Source organism: Neovison vison, chromosome 8 (assembly GCF_020171115.1).
Source record: "Neovison vison isolate M4711 chromosome 8, ASM_NN_V1, whole genome shotgun sequence".
Taxonomy (NCBI): Eukaryota; Metazoa; Chordata; class Mammalia; order Carnivora; family Mustelidae; genus Neogale; species Neogale vison.
Genome location: NC_058098.1, coordinates 126,304,732 through 126,310,731, shown reverse-complemented (window position 1 = coordinate 126,310,731; position 6,000 = coordinate 126,304,732). Strand labels below are relative to the sequence as shown.

Here is a 6,000-nt window from a genome sequence, read left to right as displayed (position 1 = left end):
TTCCGTGGCTGGAGTGTCCTAGGGAGGGCGGAAGCTGAAAGACGATTGGACTTTCCGTTCTCAAACTTTTCCGCCAGTTTCCTCAGGTGTTGAGAGCAACCGGGGAGCTCGCCTCGGCCGCGTCCCCCAACCCGGGGACGGCGGGGCCGGGAGGCCGGGGCCCAGCAGCCGGGGCCACGCGCCGCGCGTCTGCCGGGCGCGGCCGCCGAGCCGGGCGAGCCGGGAGCCGCCGCGGGGGGTGAGGGGCGCGGGGGCGGCGGACGGACAGACGCACCGACACACCCGCCGGCACTCCGGCCCGGGCCGAGCGAGCCGCTGCCCGGGATCCCTCGGGCCCGGAGAGCAGCGCCTGGTGCCCTGCCGGGGGCGCCCCGCCTCCCCCACCCTCCACCCCCGCCCACTCGGGCGCCCGTGATTGGCTCCGCCCGCCCCTGGCTGCGCGCCGAAGCCCGCCTCCCTCGCAGCTAAAGAAGACGGTACCCGGAGCGGAGCGAGCCAGAAGGGAGCATGGTCCCCGCGCCGCGGCCGCGCCAACCCCCGCGCCGCCGCCGCCGTCCCCGCCGCCGCGGATCCAGCTGCAGCTCCAGCCCCGGCTCCGCAGCGCCCGCCCGCAGCCCCGGCGGCCGCCGCGCCTGAGCGCAGCCCCCGCCCGGAGCCCGAGCCCGGAGCAGCCCCAGCCCCGCGGCCGCCGCGGCTGCGGGGAGAGGGCGGGGGCGATGCTGCCGGAGCCGCCGCCGCCGCCGCCGCCTCGGTGAGAGCCGCGCCGCGCCGCGCGTAGCCGCTCAGGCTGACAGGCAGAAGGACTGACTTCCCTCTCCCGGGCATCCTCCCTGGGCTGCCGGGAGGCGGCGGCGGAGGAGGAGGAGAAGGGAAAGGGGGAGAAGGCGGAGAGCAGGAACGCGAGGAGGTGGACCTGGATCCGTTTCTCCGGGCCAGGACCCGAGCGGCCCCAGCTACCGCTACCCGCCGGCGACGTCCCCTATCCATCAGCCCTCCTGCGCCCACCCGCGACCCCCGGCTCCCCGGGCGTCGGGCCGGGGCCGGAGCGGCGCGGCCAGAGGTAAGAGCCAGGCTTGGGCGCCAAGGATGGGGGGCCGGGGACCCCGGGTCCTGGCGGCTGCGCGGGGCCGGGCCGGGCTTGGGAGCGGGGCCCGAGAACCCGGAACGCTGGGCTCCGCTCCCGCGGCGGCGGCGGCGGCGGCAGGAGCCTCCCGCGTCTGGACTCGCTAGGCTGCAGGAGCCCTTGCGCCTGCGCTGCTCCATGGGGGGAAGAAGGGGGAAAAAAAACTTCCTGCCCCCGGGTGTGTATGCGCGGGGGCTGCCCCGACCCAATGTCGCGATGGTGGTGGGGGGCTACTGGAGGCGAGTGTGACCCCGGCCCCGGCACCCTCTGGCTGGGCCCGGCAGTGCGCGTTCCTCTCCAGGCCACCTCCCCGGAGCGGCCCAGGGCCCGCGCCGGGCTGGGGGCCAGGAAGAGGCACCGAAAGGCTGGACCCCGGGGGCGGCCGCGCGCCCTGCCCTTTGGGAAGGCGCGCGCCTCTGTGCAGCGGGAAGCCGGGTGGGGGTTTTGCCCCTTCCAGTCCTCAGACCCCCCCATTTGGGGACTGGGTCTCTTCACTCAATCCCAAGTAACTTTCGAGGTAGAGGAGCTTGTAAGCTATGAGGAGGGAACCCGCACAGACCTGGTTGTGACCCCCCTTCCCTTAACACCTTTTGGGTGCCACCGTGTTTGGGGGCGCGGAAAGGAGAGAGCCCATGGGGATGGTGAAGGGACGAGGATGTGATGTTGGGTGAGGAGGGGTTGTTTATGTGTGGGATAGGGTGGGCCCCGAGCTGTGCAATGTGGGAGTGTGGACGCGCGCCCCGACCCCGGCGGGGGTGCAGGGTGGCGGAGGGCTCACGTCCCGGTCTCAGTGGCCTGGAACGGGCCGAGAGCGCGAGGTTTCTCTGCGGTCGCGGCCCGGGTGCGGGAGCTGGGCACGCCGGCCCCGGGCCCCGAGGGAGGGGCGCGCTCGCCGGGAGTCGGGAGAGCGGAGCCTAGAGCAGGGGCAGGTCCGAGGCAGCTCCCGGGGCAGGTCGGGTCTGCGTTAGCCGGAGAAGGCGGGGATGCGCTGCCTGCCCGCGACCAGCCGTCACGGAGTAGGGGTGGGGGCAAAGCGCGAGTCTCGGATGCCTGGGTCCGTCAGTTGAGAAGCCAGTTGTTGTTCCTGGGCTCTGGAACCCAGCGGCAGACAGGGTCATTTGGCGGGTCCTCCCGCGGGTCCCTGTGGATGCTGATGGGTAAGGAGCCGCCGCCTTTGCCATCCCTGTCGCTCTCCAAACGCTCTCCTGCTGCCCTTCGGGGCTTGCGCCGCGGCGCGCCCCGGGCGAATCGTGGACGCAGGTATTTATGTAGCATTAGGCGAGACCTCGGCGCTGGAGGGACCGGACCGTTGAGGACGCAGTGCTGCTGCTGCTCGCGAAACTTCCCACTTCGTCAGCTCGGGGACTGTCAGGCTCCACTGATGCAGGAGCTACGCAGGGTTACGCTGGGATTCAGACTCCTCTTGCAGCGACAGATCTGTCCTGGTTACCGCTGTATTTACCCTAATTTCAGTCTCCTTTAAGTCATCTGTCTGGTCTCTACAGAGTTCCTCCCCTTGCCCTATGGTCTTATGTCCAGCTCAGCTCTGGGAGAGCATATTTAAGGAATTATTTCGGTGTAGGGTGAATGGCAGATTTAATTAGCCCGCTTCATTACTGATGTTTTAAAAAAAATATATTGGGGAAGTGCAGAGCTAACTTTTTCACTGTTGTGGGGGTGAGGAACAATTTTACAGAGTGTTCATCCTGGCGCTTGGTAAAATCATTGCCCTTTAATGCACAGGTGAATACTTTAAGGGCTGCTTGGTGCGCATGTATTCCAGTAGTCACATCTAGGTGTTTATACAGGTATGGAGCTGTGTGCCACTGATGAATATAGTCTCTGTCCCATGCATTGTTCTGAGTGCTCTTGATTTATCATCCTGCTATGAATCAGGGAATTACTAGCATATGTGTCCTTAAAGTCTATATGAATTTAATGACATTTAAATTGGCTTACAGGCTGATGCATTTAACCCATTTTAATAACTTTTCTGTAGAAGCATCTTTTAAACCATATTTGTCCATGATTAAGAAAAGCATTTTCTTCTGCTCAGTCTCCCCATTTCTATACAGTTAATGGGAATTTATAGGTCTCCAACTTTCATTTGCAAGCAACAATCCAAACGAAATACCCAGAGTTGGACTGAAATAATAATAATTTTTAAAAAAATCCTATGGTAGCTATGGTAACAAATAGATTAAGGGTTATTGGTTTTCATCTGTATGTGCTTGGGGGGGTGGATCTAGTGTTGTGTCTTTTTAATTATGTTTCTAATGAGTGGTGGTCATACTTCAAGTACTCAGTGTGGGAGATAAGCCAGACCGAAAATTCGGTTTTGTGAGAGGTTTATTGGAACAAAGACTAGTAGAGCCCAAGAGAATGACTTCTGCTAACTGCGGCTCCTCATATCCAGAAAGCAAATAGATAAAACCTTTTTTGTTTTTCAAGTAGATGAGAATTGAGTTAGTCCCTTTAAGATGAGAAAATGTATTTTTCTTATAAGCTCTTACTAAAGGAACCTTTAAATCAGTTCCTGTTTTCTAGGAATAAACATGTTAGAAGTGTGGATGTTGGTGTGGTTTGAGTGTCAGAGTTGTTATCAACACCTGTCAGTCTAAGTGAGGCATATCATTAGTCTATTCAAATCTTGCCTATTTCAATATTCATGCATTTCCATGGTGATCCATTCCATTTTTGTTTACTTAGTCAACCTTATAAATCTTTGGCATCAATTTCAGTTGTGCCATCTTTTTTTTCTTTAACTTATCAATTGATTTGGCTGCAAAACATTCCCAGTTTAAAGCGTTTCCTTTTTTTCCTGCTAGTTTCCAAAAGTTTACACTATTCCTGGTAACACACAGATATAAAGGGGTTAAATTTTTTAATAGATTCAAATAACACCATTGATGTTAATGTAGTTTTTTAGCATCTCATTTGATAATGTGTGTGTGCATGGGTATTTTTTTTTCTTCCAGCAGGCTTACCGTAAAGCTTTCTTGCTTTATGGCCCGGGAACGTCAGTGCAATCCAGCAGAATTAACTAAAGATTTCCCCTTCCTCCCTTCTTTTCTTCTTTCCTCCCTCCTTTCCTTTTCTCCTTCCTTAGTTTTTTTTTTTTTTTTTTTTCTTTTTTTTTTTCCTACCTGTGTGGTTCAAGGATTCTTTATGTCTTCAGCTGTATCTGCTTAAACAGACTTTGGAACTTTGTGTTTTGGAACAGGCCTATCCTTCTAGGATCTTTTCTAGTAGTAGCAAAAGACAGAATGTTCTGGAGTGTCCAAGGATTTTCTAAATACAATATATGTTTGGTCACAGCATACAGTATCCCTAGGATCATTGAAACATTGTAAGTTCACTGATCAGGCAGCTTTGCTTAAATGCGAGCCATGATGTTGCTCACCCGCTTTCATTTTGCTTTCTAATGATGCAGTCCCATGCTAATCATACCCTGTATATATCAGAAATATCAAGGCAAGCATTAGCACGCTACTGACTTATTAGGATCAAGCAAAGTAATTGGAACACTTAAGTTCAAAGTCAGATGGAGAAACGGAATTATAACCAACCTTGTGATTCTGTAATTGGTCAACTTAATGCCTACATGAGGGTAGAGGGAGGAAGAGGCACCATAACTAAGAAATCCAGCCATGGGTTGCAGGAGGTGAAGATCAACCAAGGCAGGAACCATGTAGCGTGACTGGAGGACAAGAAATCTCCTTGTGAGCACATAAATTATAAGGAGACTCGAATGTTTAGAAAATGGAAGAATATTTGTCATTTGTGCAGAAGAGGCTCATTTGCTATTACTCAGGAAATTGAGGGTCATTTCCCAATATGCTAGAAAAATTGGGTAACAGAGTCACTGGAGAGTACTTTCATCTGAAGTAAATTTTACCATAGAAATGGTCTTAATAATTTTGGCTAAGAAGGAAAAGTGAGTCAGAATTCTTGATCTGCCAGTTGTATCATAAGTAAGCAGACATCAGGACCACTTTTGAAAGCTGATTCTGTGGTTCTTCCTGTAACAGCTAAACGCTTACTTTCCCAGCACCCTAGGCCAGGAAGGTATATACTTTCTTTAAAGAAATCACTTGAAAACAGGGAGATTGGAGCTGCAAATTAAGGTGAAGCAGGTTGATCATTAGCAACATAGCTATTTGTGAAATGAACTTAATTGTCTTGGGGCATTTCCACCTTTAGGGTGGGAAAGGGAAGATTTCTCATTTCCCTTGAGAGAGGATATCTGCGTGAAATTCAGATGGTTTGTAGATGCTTAACAGTGGCAGCAGGTGATGACTCAGAAGCTAGAACAGAACAATTGAACACTGTTAAGGCAGGGGATCGGGTTTGGGCCAAGAGGTCAGTTCCCAAGACATTCAGAAGCTGCTACTGGCCTCACAGGTATCAATCTTCATAGGTTTTTTTTTTTTAATATAGAGTTTTTTTCATATAGAATTTTTATAGAGTTTTGAGTTTTTAAGAAATATTTATTTATTTTAGAGACCATGCACACAAGTGGGGGGGGGCAGGGGCACAGGGAGAGAATCTCAAGCAGACTCCCCACTGAGCACCGAGCCCCACATGGGGCTTGGTCTCAAGACCCTGAGATTATGACCTGAGCCAAAATCAAGAGGCAGATGCTTTTAAAAAAAAAAAAAAAAAAGAGGCAAGTGCTTAACAGACTGAGCCACCCAGGTGCCGCTAGTTTTGAAATTTTTAAACCATTAACTCTTTTAAGAATATGCACACACACATATAGATTTATATAAAAACATACACACACATACACTATACAAACATATAATCTGCCGCTTTCTTTTCTTTATTTTAAAATTGTGGTGGAAAAACATAAAATTTATCATCTTTACCATTTT

The 6,000-nt window shown here is 52.7% G+C and overlaps 1 protein-coding gene across 1 annotated transcript in view; it reads left to right on the top strand.

Moving 5' to 3' along the window:
- Nucleotides 1-780: 780 nt before the first annotated feature.
- Nucleotides 781-6,000, top strand: part of KLHL29 (kelch like family member 29) — a 296,443-nt gene continuing 291,223 nt past the window's right edge. Inside the window, exon 1 of the mRNA XM_044262004.1 lies at nt 781-1,060. The gene's annotated coding sequence lies outside the window, so the exon portion shown is untranslated. The remainder of the gene's footprint in view (nt 1,061-6,000) is intronic.